Below are 24,065 nucleotides of genomic sequence, written 5' to 3'. Positions count from 1 at the left end.
CTGCGAAATTCGAAGAGAGTAGAGCAATAGTGTAGAGAGTGTGTGTGGGGGGGGCGATGCAAAGAGGGAAAACTTAAATGAAGCGCCTTGAGGTCAGGTTCATGCGCAGTCTGTGTGGGAGGGTGGAGATAGAGAGGGAGACAAACAGGAATACTCAGTCTCTGCTCCTTCTCACTGATAAACAGAGACCAACCCCCCACACCCACACCCTGAACCATTGCACAGCCACAGCCAGGGAGTGAGTAAGTGAGAGAGACAGAGAGCAGTCCACACAGTGGTAAGAACTTCCCTCTTGACTTTTAGTCATTCTCTTTTCTGACTTTCAAAAGTTTTTTTTTCTTAAAAGTGTCAGCAGCTCCCCAGGGAGGGAGGGAGGGTCCCATCCTCCAAAGTAGGTCTATCCACTGTCGTTGGGGGCTTCTTTCCAGGCAAGAGGACGGTGGGGGGTTCCCTAAGGAAAGGGAACGTCAGGAGTATCACCTTGAAGGAACCAGGGAGCAGGTTTGCAGGGACTGGCCCCTGAATTCTCCAGTCTTGGCTTGAAATTGCAAGGAGTTATTTGAACCACTTCAGCTCTGGAGCACACACAGGACTTGACTGGGTGCGACTTCGCTTGGGCTGTTGATACTGAAGGTCTCGCTTTTTATACCCAGGTCTTGTATGAATGAAAGTGCAGGAGGACCACTGCCCCCGACCGAGAGAGAGACACACACACACACACAGAGACACACACACACTGTGAGAGAGCGACACACAAACTGTGACACACACACACACTGTGAGACACACACACACACTGTGAGACACACACACACACTGTGAGACACACACACACACTGAGACACACACACACACACTGTGAGACACACACACAAACTGAGACACACACACAAACTGTGACACACACAAACTGTGACACACACAAACTGACACACACAAACTGTGAGACACACACACACACACACACTGTGAGACACACACAAACTGTGAGACACACACAAACTGAGACACACACAAACTGAGAGAGAGACACACAAACTGTGAGACACACACACTGTGAGAGAGAGACACAAACTGAGACACACACAAACAGAGAGACACGCACACAAACTGAGAGAGAGACACACACAAACAGAGAGAGACACACACAAACTGTGAGAGAGAGACACACAAACTGTGAGACACACACAAACTGTGAGAGAGAGACACACACAAACTGAGACACACACAAACTGAGACACACACACACTGTGAGAGAGACACACAAACTGTGAGACACACACACACACACTGAAAGTGAGAGACACATACGCACAAACTGTGTCTGGTAAAGGAAAATCTCTCGTCGTTGTGCCCTGTTGAGTGGGTAAGCCTGATGCAGGTCAGTGGGATTGCTGCCCCTTATTACCCTGAGAAATGCACTTCAGTCAGTTGCAGTACTTGGCAAATAAGCCCTGAGCCCCACAGCCCCAGCACAGGGCGATTAGTTGAGTTTTTTCTCTCTCTCTCTCTCTCTCTCTGGACGTGCATTGATTTAGTTCTGTGTTTAGTTTCTCAGTCTCTCAGCTCGTGTGTGTTTTTTTTTTAATTTAAAAGCTCTCCAACGTGTGTGGATCTGTTTCTGAGACCTGCTCCACGCTTTCAGGGCATCTTTGGCTCAACACCCAGACTCTCTCTCTCATTGCTGTGCTCTTGGGAGGAATGTCTTCTCAGCAGTGGATTTGAAGCGTTTGAAGGTGACTCAGTGTGGCAGTAATCGCCCATGCACTTGTGGGAGGCAGCATCGCCTTTTGGTCAATTGCCATGCAGGAAGGGGGTTAACCCAGCCAGGAGGAAGCAAGGGGTTAAACCAGCCAGCAAGGGGTTAAACCAGCCAACAAGGGGTTAAACCAGCCAGCAGCTATTGCAAGGGTTTCGTCTCTTCGAAGTATTGCTGAACTTTGGGCTGTTGGGTGCTGACGTGTCAGCGGGCGTTTTAGTGTAAACTTAATCCACGCTGCGTTTCCCTTGTGGTCACTCAGTTCATAATGTCTTGTTGCTGATCCAGCAGATAAACTGCTAGGACAGGGCAGGCAGTGGGGATGAAAACTGTTGGGGAAGGGTGTGAATACTTAACCGTTCTCGTGGCTTGGGGTTTGTCCTCAGTCAAGACTTTGGGCAATCCCTGATTTTTAACTATTATTTTAAATTATCTACTGAGCAAAATAATTTATTTTTAAAATGCATCTACCAAATGCAAGCACAAGAAAGGTTACAGTCGGAGATGCGTATATTTTTTAAAATCACAAATGTTAAACTCTGGGGGTGGGAGGAGAGAGTTGCAAACTGGATAGATCGTCAATCTAGGAATGTGTAAAGTGGAAAATTATTGTAGTTTAATACAAGTGACTTGCCTGTCAGACCCAGGGCTCGTTGATAAAGAATACAGAACTGGTACTGGGCACACAGGTGGCTGAAAGTCATTAAGCAGTTCCTGCAGAATAGGTAAAGGCAAGATTTAAATAGTGTTGGACCAATGGAATGGGGAAGCAAATAATTGGCTTGAAGCAATTGCAAGTTGGTGAAATAGGACTCGGTACAATAAAGGTCTGATCTGAAGATACTGTCGTCTGAGATTACCTGTTTGTTTAATCTGACTGATTTCTCCCCTAGTTTTAAGATTCAGCCAATTTATGGATTGCCGAATTGTTTGCCGCGTGATTGACTGCTCTGGAATATTTGGACAAATGTAATAATGTTGATACTGTAAATTTTCCTTCCACTTTGTTTTCTGTAGCTTGCTTTATAAAATCTGTTTGTGTAGGAGATTGAGGCAACAAATTCTTTTTTTAAATCTTTAATAAATAATTAATTTGGTCGCTCAGTCCATCTCAGTTTGTGGGATACTGCTGTGCGCATTTGGCTGCCGTGTTTCACCCACAAAATACACAATCAACTCACTTTACAGGATATTCTGTGAAGCGCTTAGAGACATCTCACTGAAATGATAAGGCGCTATATCAAATGCAATTATTATTACAAGAATATTAGTTGTAGATGTGATCATCAGCAAAATGGTCAGCAAAACCAGTAATGTAAAACTGATATTATTGGGGTTTAATTTGTGATATTCACGGACCTAGTTAGGTGCAGTAATTGTGGGTTCTTTGCAAAAATCAATTTTTGAGATTCATAAAACAATGAACTGTGATTCCTGAAAGTAAGCAATGTTCAAAAAAGCTGGCAAGGAAAGTTAATAACTCTTGCATTAGATATAGAGCCTTATCATGTAATTGAGGATTCAAAGAATTTCATAGGTTTTTCAGTAAGTACAAATGCAGGTGACAGTATATTTGTAGGCAAATGCAGCAGTTAATTTTCACACAAACAGGCATAAAGTGAATCATTTTATTTGGGGGAATTGTTGGTCAGAGAACCGGGAGAAATTACTTTTTCAAAGTTCACAAATTAGAGTCTTTGTTACCAATGGTTCAGTTTTGGACTGTAAAGTCCAGTTTTAAGGGCATTGTGTAGTGTCCAGTCAGAAGCATTGACCGACACCAAATGTCCGGTTACTGCCCGCAGGCCTACAACTCCCAGTGTCCTCCATGCATCGGGCACGCATAGAGTATGCACATAATAACATAGTACTAGTGTCCAGTTTTGAGAAACTAGAAAGTTGACAACCCTAGTTACCAGACAGTAGCACTGGAACCTGTACCATCTCCTGCCTTCCACCGGTGTTTTTTTTTATTGGTTGCGAAACCACTTTCACTAGCCATAAAATTTGCCAGGGTATGATAATTATTTGATAAGACTCTGTTCTTCTATACAATTGAAAACATAGGAACAGATTCAGTCTGTTGAGTCTGTTCCACCATTCTATTAGATGGTAGTTGATCTGTAACTTAATACCATTTCCATTTAAGTGATGGTGTACCTGTTGAGTCCCATAGTGTAGTGGTTAGTGGGCTCATCTCGCAAGCATGAGGACCCGGATTTGATTCTCGGGTAGGGCAAAACCTTAGCCAAGTTTCCTTACACTACACGTCTCTGGTTATCTAGCAGTAAGTAGGAAACCAGTTGTTAGACGATTGGCAGTTTGCTTTCCACGGGTAATAATCCAGCCATAAAAAAGTTTGTAAAAAAATGGTTACAATTAATTTGGTGACTCAATCCACAACTGTTTGTGTGCCCACAACATAGTTGATTCACTTTACAATACTGTATATTCTGTGAAGCGCTTTAGGATGTCTAAACGATTAGATAAAGCATTATATGAAATGCAAGGAATATTATTGTAGATTGTAAATGATTTGTAAGTTAATACCATTGACGTGATGGTGTACAGACGGCAGGAAGTGACTCAAGTGGATGAATCCGTTGCTAAAGCTACTGGCTTGAGCAACACTGAACACTGATGATTTGATTCTCCAATCTGTGCTGTTTGCTAATCTTGGCGGTTTGGGGAGTGCTATATTTGGTTTGTTGTCCCTGGACTTTAGAAGGAGAACATTTTTCCAGACTTTCCCAATCCTGATTGTATCCGGTTTCTCCTGTTGAAAAGTTGGCACTTGTGGATGGTTGGGTGAGGAAAGGATTGAACTCCTGTTCAGCCAGTCTACAAATCCTCAATGTGACCACTCATAAAGAACAATTTACATTTATGTAGTGAGAGGATGTCTTAAAAGTGCTTCACACAGCCCAAGGTGAGGGTGGTGACTGAAGCCACAGTTCAAAAAAAGTAGTTCTTAAAGTGGACCTTAAAGGTAGGGAGGATGGAGCTAGATGGAGAGTCTCCAGAATGACTACTTGGACAAGTTAAGGGGTTGCTTAGTACTAGTAGAAGTGCAGCCTCAGGTCACACTGGTCAGAATAAAGCTATCATCAGAAATCCCTTTAGTTTTCAGAAAGGGATCATTTCTGTTGATACTGTATTTGGATCAATTGTTGACTGGTTTGTGGCTGGAGCAGTTAACCCCAGAACAGCATAAAATCTACTGCCTTTAAATTGTTAACTCAATACTCAATAAGATTATCAAATACTTTTAATGGTCCTTTGGAATGTTTATCAAAACAATTAGTGGGTGCGGTGGAAAGGTTCCCATGTGAACTCCCCCACCCTTGCCTGATAGTCGGCTTATCTTTGTTTGGCCATCATAGCACATTTGCAGTGACTTTAAAGGCTAAAGTGTGCTGGGTTATTCTTATGGAGATTGGCCAAAAAAAGTAGTAGATAAATAAATAACTAGATGGAAGGGGAATTATGTGATTAGGTTGAGGCCTGTGTAAATTAAAGAAATGCACAATTGGTATGTAAAACATTTGAGATTAAACCTTAACAAACAGTTTGTCGCTCCCGTTGCAACACTAAGCCATGCAGAACAGCAACAACAAAATTACATTTGTATACAACAACAAGATTTCATTTATAGAGCGCCTTTCACGTTGGGAGGACGTCCCAAGGCGCTGGACAGTTGGGTCGAGACCCGAGCAGGGGGGAAATGGTCAGGGTGAGGGAAGGGAGGGAGCAAGGAGGGGGTAGAGAATCGAGAGGGGAGCTGAAGGCATGGTTGAAGAGAATAGCACCTTTCACGTCGGGGGGGGGAGGACAGAAAAGAATGGCTTTGAATCTCTGTCTTTGCTGAGTTAGCTCATTTCTGCTGGGACTGCAGTAGAGTACAGAGTGTCCACAAAGTCCTGTAATCCCCACATGTGGGTTTTTGTCACTACAGTGCACTGACCAATAACTGAAACGTGTGGAAGAATGATGATAATTGTATTTCCAAGTACTTCACTGTATTCAGTACATATATTTAGACGTTAAGAGGATCGATGTGAGTGAGTGCCATCATTTTCATGGCAGATAATGATCCATGTTTTGTGTGACATCTTCCGTAACATGATGGAGCAACAAGGCAAAATACATCTGACAGCTTGTTTGAGCTCCTCCATAGACTCATATCACTATTTCGATTGATGGAGTGGAAAATCAACCAGGATTCCAGCTTCTGATTACTTTCTCAACCTATAAACCCTTGTTGAAAGGTGGATGTTGGATGAGGAACATGATGAGGTTTAGCTGTGATTTTGCCCCGATTCTCATCATCAAATATCCTGGAGACACTCCTCTCGACGTGAAAGGGGCTATACAAATGTAATCTTGTTGTTGTTCTCACTTCAGAAAAGACGAAAACTGCAGTTACTTAGATGAGATACCAAAACGTGACTGGTACCTGTGGAGCTGTACCCCAATAGAGGGAGCTGACTGACCGCTTTCAGGGGAGCAGGGGATGTCATTGGTCTCAGAGAGAGGGAAACAACCTAAGAAATGTAGAATTCTCTAATGGTTGTGCATTTTGCAATATTAATTTTGTAAAAGTGTCTGGAATTCAATTAACGATTTCACATGCTTTTTGGCCTCATTGTATTTTGGGCAATTGGCACTTTGTCTGAATGGAATTTGAATTATTGCAACCAATCTAGAAAAATCATCCAATGTGGAGTGTTAGGTTACTTAAATCGAGTCATACCACTGCAGGCCAGCAACAGCCAAGTTAAAACCACTAGTAGTTGTAGCACATTCAAATTCATTTCAACAATAACAACAACAACTTGGATTTATATAGCACCCTCCACGCCAGACGGCGTCTCAGAGCGCTTCACAGTAACGGATTCCGGGGCCGAGCCAGGGGGAGGGGGAGGAAGGTATTCAAAGGCGCAGTCGAAAAGAAAGGTCTTCAGAAGAGACCTGAAAATAGGAAGAGAGGGAGTGAGACGAAGGGAGTGAGGAAGGGAGTTCCAGAGCCTCGGGGCATAGTGGCTGAAGGTACAGCCGCCGAGGGTAGAGCGGAGGACTCGGGACAAGGAGGAGTCTAGACCTGGAGGAATGAAGGCAACAGGCATTGTTTTAAGGAGAGAGGTCAGGAAGGTAGGGGGGTGCTGAGGAGTGGAGGGATTTGAAGACAAGGGTGAGGATCTTGAAGTCGATCCTCTCTGGGACAGGCAGCCAGTGCAGTCTGGCAAGGACTGGGGTGATCGGGGAGTGGAGTTTGGTGCGGGTGAGAATGTGGACGGCAGAGTTTTGAATAATCTGGATTTGGTGGATGGTAGTGGAGGGGAGACCGGCGAGGAGGGCGTTAGAATAGTCCAGCCGAGAGGTGACAAAGGCATCGATCTGGGTTTCAGCGGCTTTCGGAGAGAGGTATTGGCGGAGACGGGCAATGCGTCGGAGGTGGAAGAAGGTGGTGCTGGTGAGGGACCGGATGTGGGGGAGGAAGGATAATTGGGGGTCGAACCTGACGCCTAGGTTGTTTATGGGTTCGGAGAGTTTTAGTGAGTTGTCGGGTAGGTGGAGGAGGTGAGAACCATGAGATTTTAGACATTGACGAGAGGCAAAGTGTATGGCTTCCGTCTTGTCAACGTTCAGCTGAAGAAAGTTTCTGCTCATCCAGCCCCTGAGGTCTGACAGGTTGGCTGACAGAACATCAGGGGACTGGGGGTCACAAAGAGAGGTGGAAAAACAAGAGTTGGGTGTCGTCCGCATACATGTGGAAATGTACCCCATGTCTGTAGATGACATCCCCAAGGGGTAGCATGTAGATTAGAAAGAGGAGGGGGCCAAGGATGGATCCTTGGGGTACCCCGCAGGTAACCGGATGAGAGCGGGAGGAGAAGCCATTTGTGCAGATGTACTGCTGGCGGTTTGTGAGGTAGGACTCGAACCAGGCGAGTGCGGCCCACTGAGGTGGATGACGGAGGAAGGGTGGTGGAGGAGGATGGCATTATCGACTGTGTCGAATGCGGTGGAGAGGTCCAGGAGAACAAGGAGGCAGAGGGAGCCTTGGTCACAGATAGAGAGGATGTCGTTTGTGACTTTCACAAGCGCAGTCTCTGTACTGTGGGCAGGGGGAAACCAGACTGGAGGGGTTTGAAGAGGGAGTGGGAGGAGAGGTGTGTGCGAAGTTGATTGGCAACAACGCGTTCTAGGACTTTTGAGAGGAAGGACAGGTTAGAAATAGGGCAGCAGTGGCTGGGGTTTGAGCGATCTAAGGAAGGTTTTTCAAAACTGGTATTTCAAAACTGATCTAGAGTTGTAAATTGACTCCTTGCTCACCTTGACAAGAGCGAGGGATAAATAAAATTGGTAATTCACTTCATGGCTTTGTTTGTGGGACACTGCTGTGTGCAGATTGACTGCTGCATTCACCTGCAAAAAACAGTCACTGCACTTTGCGATATATCCTGTGAAAGGGTTTGAGATGTCACCGTGTTTCAATAGGATATACTGCGTGTGGCAAAGCAGATGCAGATACAAGTGATTAAAAATGGACCCTGGCTATGCTGAATCGTTTCAGTTCAGACATGAAGAACTTGGCATTGTTTATAACACCTTATCAGGTCAAAACATCAGGCTTCATAGCAATTGTAGTCAAGTGTAATGGTAAACTTGGCAGCCATTTCTTTATACCGTACGGTGGCACGATGTGAATTCATGGTCTGAGTTAAAATGCTATAAATGGGTTTACAAGACTGTCCCTGGCCTACACTAGGAAACTGGTCATATAAAGTCATTTTAGTGGATTCTCTTTACCGAGCATCCTGGAGTAGTTCGGAGTGTGAACAAGTCCTCAATTAGCAACAGTGGTGCTCTTTAAAGAACAAATATAGGGAATTCCTTAACTCTTTCCATGTGCTAATTAACATTACTGTGTGCACATCGGTAGCAGTGTTTATCTGCAAATAGTTCCAATGCTTTGCAGCAATTACCTGTGATGTGCTTAGAAGTGTTTCAGCATTATATCAAATGCCAAGGTAATTACTAATTAAGTGTACAACTGAACAAGTAGAATGTATACTGGTATACTTGAAGACCTTGGGCTGAATCCAGACTGGTGTCTGCCTTGATGGGGATGGATAGATTTCTTCCCACCCAAAGTATAAATAGCTACTGTTGGAGCAGATCTCCAGGGCAAAGTTGGGCTGGGTGGAGAAGCATTGCAGGGAATGTGGATGTTGATTGAACGTTAGGATTTAGACCACAAGTCAACTAAATTCATCCTTTTCTGGGTTTGGGGTTATTTTGGTCTCTGGTCACAGCTGTGATTTCTATGTAATTGTTGGCAGTTCCAATGTGTACAACTTAGGGAGTCGTATTGTGTGGTCAGAAACCTTCTACAGATCATTATTTCACTAATTACCTCTTTCCTCTTGAGAAAAACTCTCTGGATACAATCCAGTTGTGTGATATTGATAGCTCATGTTCTTAAGGTCAGAAGAGAATAACTTTTATAGTATTATTTCCAGTTTAATATTTTAGTTTGGCTGTGTATACAAATTGCTATGAATGAATGCCCCAATGGTAATCCATGTAATGGTGAAGGGAAATCACTTGTCCAAGGTTTAATAGATGAATTTAAGGCTCAAGCTTCTTTTTAAAAAGATTTTGCTAAATTGAACACATTTTCCAAGATAAATATCCCTTTCCTCCACCAATCTTGTTATTTCCTCCTCTCCTGAAGGGCTGATCTTTCTGTGATTCAGGTCCATCAGTGTTGGACTTCTTCTGATATGTCACCCAAATGGCTATTCTTCATGTATGAGTCTACATAGTGAGTCTTTGCTGGCGTTTTGATTGTGAATGGCGTAGAAGGCAAATATTTCTAGTAAATACCTAGGCTTTGGAAGGCTCCAAAAATACAGTGGATAGAGCTGCATTTTATGGACCAGGAATTTCTGGTTCAAATCCCAATCCATGCTGAGTTTGCTAATCTCAGGGCTATGCAGGAAGGCTAAAGTGGCCTCGGCCATACCAGGATTCAGGCAGGTCAGACAGCCACCATGGTGCTTGCTCCCAGCCTTCACTGGCAATATGCCATGTGTAGAAGCCGCTGATCCACCTGATCTGGGGTTCCAAGATGGATCATGACCGCAGAGACACAATGCACAAGACCCCGGAGAAAGGTGGCAAAGGTGTCCCTAATATAGTCCCGATCCTCATGGCCACCTCTATGTGTAGCTGCCTGAGGTGAAGGAGGCTCATTGGTACTCCCGAAACCTGGTGGTCTTCCAGCGGAATGAGGGGATGGAGAGGGCCTGCCTCAGGCTCACGCACGCTAGGATCAGGGGCTACCTACTGAGGAACGCGCTGAAGCTCATCTCAGCCTCAGTAAAGGCTAGATGGGGCCTGACCCCAGCCAGAGCCGCTCCTGTGCTAACCGCGATCACATTGGTGTCACATCCCCACGCGCCAGGGTCCCTACCAGTGACAGGCGAGACGTCAGGGCGGGCTCACCGGGTAACTCAAGAGTACACCCAAAACTGAATAAACATTGTGTGTAACCATGTAAATGTACAGAGGGATGCTCGAGATGTAAATAAGGAGCGTCACGAAAATGTATGTATGTCTGCCTGCCTGTCTGCTTCCGCCCCATAAAAGGGGGAGTGGCAAGGAGTGAGGTAAAGGCATACTGTCCTGTGAAAGGATGGCAGAGAAGAGACTAGCCAACACGTGTAACTGCTCCCTGTAGAAAAGGAGAACAGAACCCCGGCAGGGATGCTGCGGTGACAGGCACGGGACTGGCCAAGTATATAATGTATGGGTTTGTGTTTGCGAGGTTTCCAGGTGTGAGTTTGGGTAAATGTGTTCATACGGTGCACTTCAGATGGAGTGTGCAGGCACGGCACATGGATGCAGTGCACACAGGGGTGATTCCCAAATGTCGTAAAGGGAGCGTCCCAAACAAATGTGTGCACAACCTCTGTGCTGTGAACCTGTTCCCACTCCCCACTAAGAGGGGAGGGATAGGGAGGGGGTTACAAGACCTCATTTGTAACTGCGCCCTACAAAAGGTGGCAGAACCCCGAGGTGGAAAAGCCTTGGTCTCTTCACCAGAATGGAGCATGCAGAGGCCACCCCCGTCACAAGGGGCCGGGTCTGTTACGTTCTGTACGGGATAATAACATGTTGCGTCTTCTTTTCTGTAGCGGGTTTGACGCTGTCTGAGACGAGCGTAAATATATCAACAAATAAATATATATTTTTTTTTTTAAAAAAGTGTAGAAGCCGGGTGGGGAGCGGTGAGCTGACACTCGTAAGTGAGGGATCAGAAGGCAACCAGCATAGGTGGAACTGCACCCCAGCGAGGTGAGGCCAGACCAGGAGCAGGGAGGCATTAACCTGAATATGTAGAAAATTAGAAAAATAAGTGGAAACAATAAATTTTAAAAACAACTGATTTTATTTTGTTCCCTCCGGAGTTCATGGGATTTTTCTTCTGTCTTTTCTTCCAATGTTTCTGAGGTTAATTGAAGTGCCCGGACTGTAACTGAGGCTGGGATTAGCCAACCAAGGACCATCTGGAAATTGGGCCTCTAACTTTTCACTTTTAACTTTTGTTTAAAACACTTTTAATAATTAGAATGTAGTTTATGCTCTTTGGAGTTGCCATTTCACAAAATATGTAGTCAATTTACTTACTTTATGATATATTATAAATATATGATATATATGTGGAGTCCTGGAGCTCAGTGGTTAGAGCACTTGCTTTGTAAGCGAAAGACCTGGGTTTGTTTACCGTCAGGGTGAAACCTTGGGCAAGTTTCCTTACTCCACATGCCTGATAATAATCCCTTAAGAAAAAAACAATAATAAATTGGTCATTTCAACACACAACTGTTTGTGGGAACTGCTGTGCGCAATTAGCTGCTGCATTTCGCCCACAAATATACAGTCAATTTACTTTACAGTCTTCTGTGAAGCGCTTTGAGACGTCCAGAAGACGTGAAAAGCAATATATCAAATGCAAGGATTATTATTCTGTGAAGCGCTTTGAGATGTCTAAACAACATGATAAGGCCCTATATCAAATGCAGGGATTATTATTATTATAAGCAGAACTGAATGTTAAAATTATTGCAACTTCTCCTAAATTAAGTTTAATCTCAGTATGTTGAAGAATAAAGTAACAATGAGTTTGGGTTGGAGATCTCTTTAGTTATAACATGCCAACTACTGTTATGGCACATATTTGGTCACTGGGGTACTATATTGAAACAAAGTTGGAGTCCTGTAGCTCAGTGGTTAGAGCACTCGCTTTGCAAGCGAGAGACCCGAGTTCAATTCCAGGCAGAGGGCGAAACCTTGGGCAAGTTTCCTTACTCCACACAGAGCCTAATAATAATCCCTCCAAAACCAAAAACAATAATAAATTGGTCATTTTCAATCTACGACTGTTTGTGGGACATTGCTGTGCGCAATTGGCTGCCGCGTTCGCCCACAAATATACAGTCAATTCACTTTACAGTGTGTTCTGTGAAGTGCTTTGGGACGTCCTCCGGACGTGAAAAGCGCTTTATCAAATGCAAGGATTATTATTTTTATTATTATTAAGTGTGAAACCCGGTGCTAGTGATGCCATTGCCTGGTGCTTGCCTACAGGTATCTAATTTGGTAGCAGTTATTTTAACATTGTGCAACCATATTGTCTGAAAGCTCCGGACTGACACCATATTGGGCTACAGATCAGTCGTTCAATCCTGCAGGTGGTTGCTTTGATTGTGAGGTAAAGACTTCATGGGTACAGTATTTACAGAGTTTTAACATTGCAACGGAGCAGGTGGAGTTGTCCTCTATTCGGAGACCTGTTGTGTTTTCTCCAGTAATGGAGAAATAATACTTGCATTTAACATAATGCCTCATCACATGACTGAGGTATATTTAGGATGCAATGAGATAGTAGAACACAAGTACTTGGGTTCAGAGATGCGAATGGCAATTTCAGGACTGATATCAGTAAGTTTTTCTTTTACTCAGAGGGTAATGAACCACTAGAACAGGTTGAGGCTGGGACATTTGACTCATTTAAAAAAACAGCTTGATACTGTAGTAGAGTGGGTGTTCTGGAAGGATGAGATCAGATGGTCTTGTCTTGTGGTCATCTTGTGGCTCTTTTAAAGTCAAAAGTCAATTATTTTTGAATAGCTCCCATCCCCAACACCCCCCCACCCCTCCATTCCACAGTCATGGGACACTCGCCTCGGCTGAGATTAGGCACAATTGAACCCATCCATCACCTCCATGCAGCTGCTGACAGATATGGAGTGTAGAATTTGGGGAATGTAGATTTAATATTGATGTTTTTTGATGGCTGCAGCAGCACGTGTGTAATGCTTTGACTGTCATGCTGTCTTTTTTCCCCCCCAACACCTCACATCACCTACCCTAACCCCTGGCTTAACTTTGCAAGCTCAGAGCAGGCAGGAACATGCAGAATGTTCATTTCTGGCAGGATTTGCTGATACTTAATGCAAAATGTCAGCTATTCGAGCTGCATCCTGCTAATCAGAACATGGGAATTCCTGTACATTTCTCCTGGCACAAACCCTGTATTTATTTTGGATGAATCTCTGTCCCATACAACATGACCTAAATTACTATTAGCCAAGCTATTTTTTTTAAACTATAATATTTCATGACTGTACATTGTAGGTGGGTGTGTGCATTCTCTCCTGAGTCAGAAGGTTGTGGGTTCAAGCCCCACATCAGACTTGGAACTCGTATACAGCCCAAGCTGACACAATATAGCAATGTGGGATGTGCTGATTAGTTTGAGATGCCAACCTTCGGATGAGATGTTAAACCAAAGTCCTGTCTGCCTGTTCGTGTGGATGTTATAGATCCCATTGCACTATTCGAAAAGCGAAGGGAATTTCTCTCGTTGTCCTGGCCAACAATCCCCCAAATAAAATTGGTCTCTCACTTAATGGCTCTTGTGGGACATTGTTGTGCTCAAATTGACTACCACATTTACTATAAAACCATCACTACACTCTACAGGACATCTTGTAAAGTAGAACAACTTGCACTTATATAGCGCCCTTTACACAGGCTAAGGTCTCAGAGTGCTTAACTGTTGCAGAGCCTTACTCCGAGCTCTGGGTGGGTGGGAAAGGGTGGGTGTGGTGGTGGTGACCGTAAGCACGATCAAACACGAAAAGCTTTCAGGCAGGACTTGAAAATGAGGAGAGAAGGGACAAGGCGGAGGGATTGAGGGAGAGTGTTCCAGAGTTTCGAGGGATAGTGGCTGAAAGTGAGACCTACAATGGTGGAGTGGAGGGTGCGAGGGACAAGCAGGAGGCAGGTGCCAGTTGAGCGGAGGCGGTGGATGGGGAAGTGAAGAGGTCAGAGAGGTAGGGAGATGCCATGGAGTGAATGGATTTGAACATGAGTGTGAGTACTTTGGTACATCTTCCTGATATGAAAAGCGCAATATCAAATGTAAGTAGTATTAATAATATTTTTTGCTTTTTAAGTGTTTTTAAGCTAACTGAAAACCCAAATAACACCCAGAATTCTGTAACATTCTGAGAGATGCTCCCCAATCAGAAAAGTCAATGACATTTTTTGTTTTGTTTTGTCTGCATTTTTAGCTGCTGAAGGCAATGGCTGAGAATGGCCCAAGGGTGTTGGATGCTCTGGTACTTTGCCCAAATGGCCTTCCTTGTGTGAGCCTAACCATTGAGATAAGACTGACTCGAGTATCAGTCCTGTCCTAGTCACATCCACAAGCAAACTGAATATTGACATATTAAACTTGTATGATGCCTTCATTGTGTACACCAGGGCTGGCCAACTTATGGACAGCATGCTGCCCGGGTGACTATTCTATGCACGCAGTGGAATCCAGCGTAGCTTATTGGTTGGAGCACTCACCTCACAAGCGAGAGGATCTGGGTTCGATTCTCGGGCAGGTCAAAACCTCAGGCAAGTTTCGCCCACAAAATATACAGTCAATTCACTTTACAATATAGTCTGAGAAACACTTTGAGACATCTCAACGACATGCAAAGGTGCTCTATCAAATGCAATTATTATTATGTGCCCTTTCCCCACATAACAGGAAAAGTGCATAATAATAATCTCAAGTTGGCCATACCTGGTGTACACCATTGTTTTATTTTTTTCCTGTGTGCAAGTAAACACATCATTCAGTTCGTAAATATCCAGAAATGCATCATATTGATGAATCCACTAGTACACATTTGTTGAAGTTTTTATTCATTTTTATAAGTAACCCTGATTTTTGTGAATCATAAAATAGCTGGTGAAATTGTTTTAACTTTGAAGAAATAACATAAAATCTACACAGTAGTTTTGAGCATAAACATCAAGAAGTGTTTACAACCTTGTTTCGACAGCTGAAACAAAGGGAAGTGACCTGAGCCAGGAAGCCTGACTTATATTTGTGAGACTCAATCGGGAGCTGTTTTGCTTTTTTTAAACAGAACCCAAAACTATAGTTTTATTGCTTTAATCTTCTTTTAAAATAAAACGCTCATTGCGTGACTGATGAACTCTTTGATAACATTTTTAAAAGAAACAATTCTATGAAAGTTGCTGGGTTGACAAAGGACCACCCAAGAGCTTTTAAGAGACAGGAGTCGAGTAGAGGCAGTCTATTCATCCTATACTTGTGCCATTTGAGGCGTTGCCAAAACCCCCACCTTTCTCACGTGGTCTCAGCTGTGGGACTATTTTGCATATTACACGAATTGCTGCTCTACCCCATTTAAGATGGTGATTTTGGACCTGATTGTATCATGTCACATGGATTTTGCATGTTAGAAGATTCATTGCTACCACTTTGAAGTGGAACAGGACATTCTAATATCTTGGCCAACATGATTGTCTTGTCCAAAATGCCTTGTGCAAATTCACCAAAACACGTTGATCATCTCATTGCTGATCGTGGGATTATGTGGATCAGTGGCTGTAACCAATAATAATAATTGCATGTGATATAGCGCCTTATTACATCTTTGAAACGTCTCAAAGCACTTCACAGAATATACTGTAAAGTGAATTGACTGTATATTTTGTGGGCGAAATGCGGCAGCCAATTGCGCACAGCAGTATAAATAATCCTTACATTTTATATAGCACACAACAGTAATAATAATAATAATCCTTGCATTTGATATAGCGCTTCTTCACATCTCAAAGCACTTCACAGAATATACTCACAAACAGCAAGGAGTGAGTGACCAATTTTATTTGGAGATCGTTGGCCAGGACACCAGGAGAAACTCCATTTCTTTTCAAATAGTGTCATGGGATCATTAACATTCATCTTGACAGGTAGATGGGACTTTTGTTTAATGTCTCATCTTAAGGATGGAACCTCTGACAATACAGCACCCTCCTGAATTGCATTGGAGTATCAATCTGGACTATGAGTTCAAAGCCCTAACCATAAGACCATTAAATGTAGGAGCAGGAGTAGGCCATTCAGCCCCTTGAGCCTGCCCTGACATTTAATAAGATCATGGCTGATCTTCTAGCCTAATTCCATTTACCCGCCCTATCCCCATATTCCTTAATCCCTCTAGACTTTAGAAACCTTACATAGGACTTAAACCCGCATTGATCTGATCTGTACACATTGGCTTGCAGAGAAATATCTACAACTAGATATCACAACAAGAGTTGTACGAGTATAATTCCTAGGCCGTATCTTGTCTAAGTAACTGGTGTTAATGTATGACTTCAGATTAGTAATTATCACAGATCAGTGTGTGCAAATGATGTGTATAGAGGATAGAGAATGAGAGACATATTCAGTGTAAATCTGAATGCTGTATAAAAGATCAATTTGTTGCATCACTGAATATAAAAGTTTAATAAGAACACAGTTCAATTAATGGTTTTGATTAGGATTTAATTTATTGTTATACAAAATTACATTTGTATATCGCCTTTCACGTTGGGAGGATGTCCCAAGGTGCTGGACAGTCAGTGATTTGGTAAAGGTGTTGGGATAAGGGAGGGTGAAGGGCAGGGAGGGTGGAGAGTGGCTGAACGCACGCTTAAAGAGGAGGGTCTTAAGATGTGCCTTGAAGGAGGCGAAGGAGGGAGCGAGGCAAAGGGAATTTCTTGGATGTTGATCCTGCTAGTGCCTGAGGTGTGGAGGCACCATGGGAGCCAATCAGGAAAGCCTCGGTCTTATTGATGTTCAACTGAAGAAAGTTAGCTCTCATCCAGGACTTGATGTCTGACAGACATTCTGTCAGGACAGCAGTGGTCCTGGAGTTAGGGTGGAAGCAGAGAGATAGAGTTGGGTGTCATCCAGATAAGTGTGGAAGTTGACCCCAGATCTGCGGGTGATGTTACCAAGAGGAAACATGTACAACTTGAAGAGAAGTGGACCAAGGATAGAATCCTGCAGAACATAGTATGAGACGGTGCGGGGAGAAGCCATATGTGCAGATGAAGTGGAAACGGTGTGAGAGGCAGGATCTGAACCATTCAAGGACAGAACCGGACGCACTGTCTCCTAGCAATCCCTGCACACAGACCCATACCCGATAAACTAAATTGATAACTTTGGAAACCTGAGCAGATGGGTTCTGAGTAGACAGAATGATTTTCCTTTTGCAGACCCCTGGATTTGGTGCATATATTTTTTTGCAGACACCTGTACGTTTGTAAGTTTTATTTACTGTACTTCATGAGGTGAGGCTTCTGGACCTGGACTTGTATTTATTGGAGAAAAGTACAGAAGAGTATATCATCCAGATTATCAGATGATTAGAGCTGCGGGTGATGCAGTCTGATGGTTCTTTGACTTAAACTGATTTGAGGACATCAGCTAAAAATACATAAACTGCTAGTGACCAAATTGCTGGACGGTTCTCCCGGCACAGACTCATGGATATGTGGACCTAAGATAGGGTGACCATATTTTGTAAACCAAACCCCGGGAATATGTATTGAAAACATTTTTAGCTCGCCACAATTGCTGATGCTGGTAGTACTGGAGAAGCTTGTTGGATTAATAGCTGCGTTTCTCTGATGAATGTATCTGCTTTACAATGTTATTGTTCTTGCTCAGTTTGTTGCTGAACTCAAGACGAGGCAAATTTGGCCCCAGGGACACAATCCTTCATCCGGGGATTGTCTCTGGGAATAGGGGACGTATGATCACCCTACCTACGAGGCTGTAGGGCTTACATGCCATTTGAAATGAACAAGTGCCATGGAACATAACAGCTGTTGGGTTTGAAGGGAAGTGGGTTCAGAGAGATTTGTAAGTGGGAGCAGATATTCCTCAGTTGCTTATTACCTTTGGGAATTGAGTCGTTCCTGTCCAAACCTTTCTCTCTTTTTTGTGTTGTCTTTGACAAATTATCTTTCCTTCTTCCATGCCTCATTTTGTTCTGACACACTCAGCACCCCAGCACAGGAATAGTGTCTGGTGCAACATTTGTATTCCACAAAATACAGTCGCTACACTTCAGTCTATCCTATGAAGTGCTTTGAGATACCCTTCCCAATGTAGAAGGCAGTAAATCAAACAAAAAGATTATTTATCACGTCATGAGTACCTACAAATGTTGCCAGTAATTTTATTTGACTCTTTGTAGATGCCAGATACAAGCAGCAAAATAAATACCCCTTGGTACCAACCCTGAGATCCCCTTTTCACACATTTACAACTGTGTTCATGGTCCTTAATCAGTTGGATTTTACCCTTTTGCTTCAGGTCATCCGTGCATACTTCACATGCCATCTGTCAGCCACCCCCTTTTCAGTGACCCTTAACTTGATAACAGTAGAGATCCTTTTGCCCTATTTGAGCAGAGAAATCCTATTTGACTGGCGAACAGTGAGGGATAGGCCTTCAGTAAGGCAGAGGTGTGCACTGAACCAAGTGATCAACCTGACATTGCAGGTTGACCTCACTTGAGTACTGGTTTTATCAACCTCTTGACAAGAGATAATGTAAGTTTTTTTTAATTTCAGTAGTTTACAAGTCTTTTTTGATCAATAACTAAATCCTGTAGAAGCTTAAGGGTATCCAAACCAGGCAGTTTCTTGCATGGAAATTCTATCCAGCTCCCTCCATGCTCAATCTGCAGCTCTCATGGATTCTCACATCTAAATAATAACGTATACTAGTATTGATAAATACCGATGTTAGTAAATAATCCTGCAGATGAATTGGCACCTTTCACATTGGGAAGATAACTCAAAGCATTTCACAAGTTTTTTTACTGTACAGAGTAGTGCCTGTTATTTTGTAGCCAAACCTGTTTGTGCCCCAAGTGCAAGATTTTCAGTAATGTTTCACCATCATCCGAGGTAATAAATCAGAATCCTAAATATTTATTCAAGACGGTAATGTGACTCCACGTTGCTGTAGCAAAGTCTAGCTTTGTTGCAGCACTTCCAGAGAGGGGTGTGTTTGAAGCATGAGACACCATATCTATCTTTATAACATGCTGTGAAATCCTGTTTTTGTATTGGGGAATCGCACATTGAGATTTGTGTGTGCTTTGATCACTTGCTGTCTGTTATTCAGTTTCTTTCCTTTCTGATTTTTTAAAATAATGTGAACTCCCCTCCCCCCCAAACAGGGGATTTGTAAACCAATTTGTAGCACCTTAAAAAGAAACCTAGCAATGTTGAAAATCTGCAGCACATCATTCTGTATTTGAAAGAGAAACACACGTTGTCACCTGAGGCTTTAGTGTGCCCAAAAGGGTTAACTTGTCTTTCTTTTGGGCTTTGGGTAAGGGTAAGACACACGCTGATGTGGATTATTAAATGGTCGAGGCCCCATAGGCAAACAAGAATGAGGAGCGATGACCCTGAGCAATGATGAAATAAGCCAGGGCTTCTCAGCTTTGAAAAGAGTCATCCCAGAGGATTTTAACATCCGGCTGAATAGGCAGATGGGCCCTTGGTTTAACTTCTCATCTGAAGGATGGCACCTCTGACACCCACAGCACTGTATTAGAATGTCAGCTTAGACTATGTGATTCCAAGTCCCGACGTGGGAGTGGAAGCTACATTTATATGTATTAAATGCTAGACAGAACAGAGAAAGAAAAAACAGGACTGTATTTTCACGCACCAAGGCAGCAGAACAAGAAGGCACAGATTCAGGATTGTGATAGGAAAATTTAGGTCAGTCGGCAGGAAGTGACTTTATACAAGCTGGAAGAGTTACCAGGAAGGGTGGTTGAGGCCAGCACACTGATTTAACATAAGAAATTACTTCAGGCTATAATGGGAAGGGAAAGTTGGTGTTCCGGAAAGATGTGATGAAATGGGCCAATGAGCTGTCTTGGGATGTGGAAACCGTGGGAATAATAGCCAAAGTATTAGATCCTGATTCTAGATGTGAAAGTACTGAAAATGTTGTGCATTTTTATCCCCATGGTGTAAATGAGGCTAAATACATAGCATTGGAGTACTTCAGTAATTCTTCGCTTAGAAGTGTGTGTGTCAGCCTTGTGCAGTGATAACACTCTTGCCTCTGAATCAGAAGGTTGTGGGTTTAAGCCCCACATCTTGCCTTGAAATCGCATGGTCTAAGATGGAACTCTTAATGCAAGAGGTGGGCTGCATTGTTGGAGGTGCCATCCTTCAGATGTTAAAATAAGGTCCCATCTGCCTAATGGCTCCCATATTCAAGTGGAAATTAAATATTCTGTAGCACTGTTTGTGAAGAGAAGGGAGTTTCTACTAGTATCCTGGCCAACAATCCTCCAAATAAAATTGGTCATTCACTTCATGGCAGTTTGTTAGATGTTCTCTACACAAATTGGCTGCTGACTTCACCCACAAAATCAGTTGCATCGCTTTACAGAATATCCTGTGAAGCACTTTGAGACATCTTGATGACATGATAAGGCACTATTTCAAATGCAAGAAATGTTATTAAGCAACAGTTTGCTTTCTTATGTCAGGAATAGTGTTCGATCGGGGAGTGGGGGAATTCAGAAGTGGAGTAAATAGCCTTATTTTTCTCTTGGGTGCTATATTGTGACGAAGTGGTGCATATTTTTTAAAATGAGCCCCCCCCACCTCCCGTCTCTCTCGCTCTCTCTCCTTGTTTTTCTGTTCTATTTTGGCTTGAGTTTTCAGTTTCTACTTTGCACTATTGTCTATTGTATCTGTCTTCAAAGGCGATGGGTACAGCTGCAGTTTCATATGAAATGTAACATTTTAGTCAACCTCATCAAACAGATAGGAATCACATTAATATATTTTTAAAAAGATACTCGAACTTCTCTCTGTGGTGTGCTGAATGTTACAAGTCATGTTAATGTTAAAATAATTTACTTTTTCCCCAATACAAATAGGGGAAGAGGAGGAGAAAGCTATAACTAAAATCTTTTTGATATTATTTCTATACTCAGCGAATGACTGCACCTTAAAGCCTTTTTACTAACAAAGCCTTCATGCTTGATGAAAGATTTAATGAGTTGAGGTACAGTAATAAATGGATTTACCTTCTCCCAGTGTTGCTTAAATTAATACTTGAGCCAAGTTTCCAAGGCAATACTGTTTGAACACATTACCTATTGTGTGCACCATTGCTAAACCGTCTAAGATAGAATAGTATTGGGCATTTTCTCCTGATCCTGTAATGACAAAAGTACAGCACAAAGGAAGTTTTTTTTAAGCATTTCTTAGAAATGGTGCTGCTTTAGTTCTTAAAAGGCTTAACAGGAACTACGGCGAGTAACTTGTGATTTGGCTTGAATGCCTCATTGATGTGCAGTAAAAGTTTTTTTAAAAAAAAATTTAGATAACATGATAATAATCACATTGAATCTGGTTCGAAACATCACACTTTTCACCCCCTAGGAATGTTGCCAAATTGCTGTTGAAGTGAGAACCTTGTTTGTGAGTGTTGGGAGGCTGTTTGTCTTTGAGGGTGTGAAAGCTAAACCTGATTCTAACAGTCTGGAGCAGGATTCCTGGCTGATTTCAGTTGCACCCTTCTGGATTTTCAGTTTTGCAAAATCCAGTAGTTCCATGTAATCTTTAACCCATTAGATGAACTGCAATAGATGGGTTATGGTATAGCGCTCCACCTGTGGCTGTTGAATGGATCAGAAAGTCAAAATCCCAATCCGTGGAAAGCAATTTCCTGGCCGGTTTCCAATTTGGCAATTCTCTTCATTTCTGGAGTTAATATCATAAATTTACCTTGTGGATTCAATGAAGTAAAGCTACGGTCTATTAAATCCCTGAATTTTGGTATTTCCAGCTTGTTGAAGGATATGGCTGATGAATAGTTGGAAAGTCAGGTTGTGAAATGAACACTATAATCCTGGCTGGAAAGATTACAAACTTGTTTTAGGTACGACCTTTCATCAAGCTGAACAGGTGAGTTGGGAGAAGTTATATAAAGGAGAAGACAAATCAGTAGGAAGAATAAACAGATGTACAATTTGAAGCAGTTTATGCGGATATTGGAGACTAAATCATGAAATTTGCCAATTGTATTTGACATGCTAACGGATACCCAGTCACATCTGAAAATCATAAGCCCTATTTGCCATAAACAATACATATTGACATTTATATAGCACCTTGCACATCAGAAGGACATCTGAATGCAATAAAGCCACTTGTCATATTTATAAAAATACACTAAGATTTGAAAAGCCATCAAGTGAAAAAGTAAGTTGGAGAGCAAAACACCAGCAATTCGCCTGCCTTTTGGAAATCACCATTCACAAAGCAGTCAATTGCGAACATCAAAATGCTTTTGATATTTGCAAGTTTTAACTAGCACTTTGAATCCTGTTTGCGAATCTCAACAATCAGACAAGAATAATGCATTGTGAATGGCTAGTGGTGACAACCTCAGGAAAAGCAGAGTGGATGAGTCAGTGTCATGTCACGTTATCCTTATCCCTGTGTCAAGTTAATTTATATTTAATCTAGGGTGATCGAAATGGTTCCTACAAAAATGTTAAGATAATTCTGGCTTGGCTGGAGTAGGTGTGGGGGCAAAGATGAGTGGCGAGCCAAGATCACAATCTTGCTTCAAAGCCAGAGCCAAAGTGATTGACATTTGTTTCCCAAGCCGCTTAGCATTGCTTAGTTGGCATCAAATACATTACTATACAGCATGCAAGATTGATGCAGGTGTGTGGAAAAGGTTTCAGGGCAGTGGTGTGAACCGATTTGAAGGGGCAGGTGTTGCCTGTCCCTTACATAAATTGTACGAGCCAATCAGCCCAACCAGCCTATGATCGTACTCTACACAAGTCTTGCCTCCTTATTTCCTCCCATACCACTCTATTCCCTTCTCCCTTATTATAATAATAATCCTTGCTTTTGATATAGCACCTTATCATGTCTTTGAGACATCTCAAAGCGCCTTAACACAATGAACTGTAAAGTGAATTGACTGTATTTTGTGGGCGAAACGCGGCAGTCAATTGAGCACAGCAGCGTCCCACAAACAGTCGTGGGTTGAGTGACCCAATTTTTTAAAGGTATTATTACCCTCGGAAAAATAATCTGCTAATCAGGTTCCTATGTACTGCTAAGTAAATGGAGGCGTGTGGAGTAAGGAAACTTTCCTAACTTCCCTAATTTTGCCGTGCCTGGGAAGCGAACCCGGATCCCAGTGCTCTCAACAATAAGTTACAGGAATCCTTGTGTGTATCCAGCTTACTCTTAAATGAATCCATACTATCTGATTCAACCACTACTTTGGGTAGCAAGTTCTCACTTCCCTCTGCTTTTATTGTGGCTTCAGGACAAAGTGCGTGGGGAGAAATGGTGACTGTAGGGTGACAATTTTTAGATTATATATGTCCATTCCTCAAAAGTGAAGGGAGCTTATCCCAGTATACCTATGCCCAACATTATTGTTTTAAATCTCAACTTGATTCAACCTATACTGCTTTCAGCTTCCTAATATCCATTAGTTCACTTTTCACAATTTTTTGTATTGAGGCCGAGAATAATTCAGGAGTCAGTTTGGTTCAGTTGGTAGCATTCTCGTCTCTCAAAGTTGGCTCAAGCCCCACATCAGGAACTTTGATCTCATAGTCTAGGCTGATACAATGCAGCGCTGGGGTTGTACTGCATTTTCAGAGATGTCATCGCTTCAGTTGAGATGTCAAACTAAGGTGCAGTCTGCCTGTTCACATGGATGTTAAAGATCCCATGGCACTATTTGAAAAGAGATAGTCCCATGGCCAACAATGCTTCCGATACAAAATTGATTATTTACTTCATGGCATTTTGTGGGAAATTGCTGTGTACAAAT

At 42.7% G+C, this 24,065-nt stretch overlaps 1 protein-coding gene across 2 annotated transcripts in view; it reads left to right on the top strand.

Moving 5' to 3' along the window:
• The first annotated feature begins 396 nt into the window (after nucleotides 1–396).
• LOC103187947 (phosphatidylcholine:ceramide cholinephosphotransferase 2) overlaps nucleotides 397–24,065 on the top strand; it is a 36,519-nt gene continuing 12,850 nt past the window's right edge. Inside the window, exon 1 of one of the 2 annotated variants that reach the window (XM_007907688.2) lies at nucleotides 397–633. The gene's annotated coding sequence lies outside the window, so the exon portion shown is untranslated. Of the gene's footprint in view, nucleotides 634–1,601; nucleotides 1,737–24,065 lie in introns of those variants that run through there. The other variant, XM_007907690.2, reaches the window with a different exon arrangement.

Source organism: Callorhinchus milii, unplaced genomic scaffold (assembly GCF_018977255.1).
Source record: "Callorhinchus milii isolate IMCB2004 unplaced genomic scaffold, IMCB_Cmil_1.0 Scaffold1, whole genome shotgun sequence".
Classification (NCBI taxonomy): Eukaryota; Metazoa; Chordata; class Chondrichthyes; order Chimaeriformes; family Callorhinchidae; genus Callorhinchus; species Callorhinchus milii.
The sequence above is the reverse complement of the archived record's forward strand: the minus strand, read 5'-3'. Positions and strand labels throughout refer to the sequence as shown.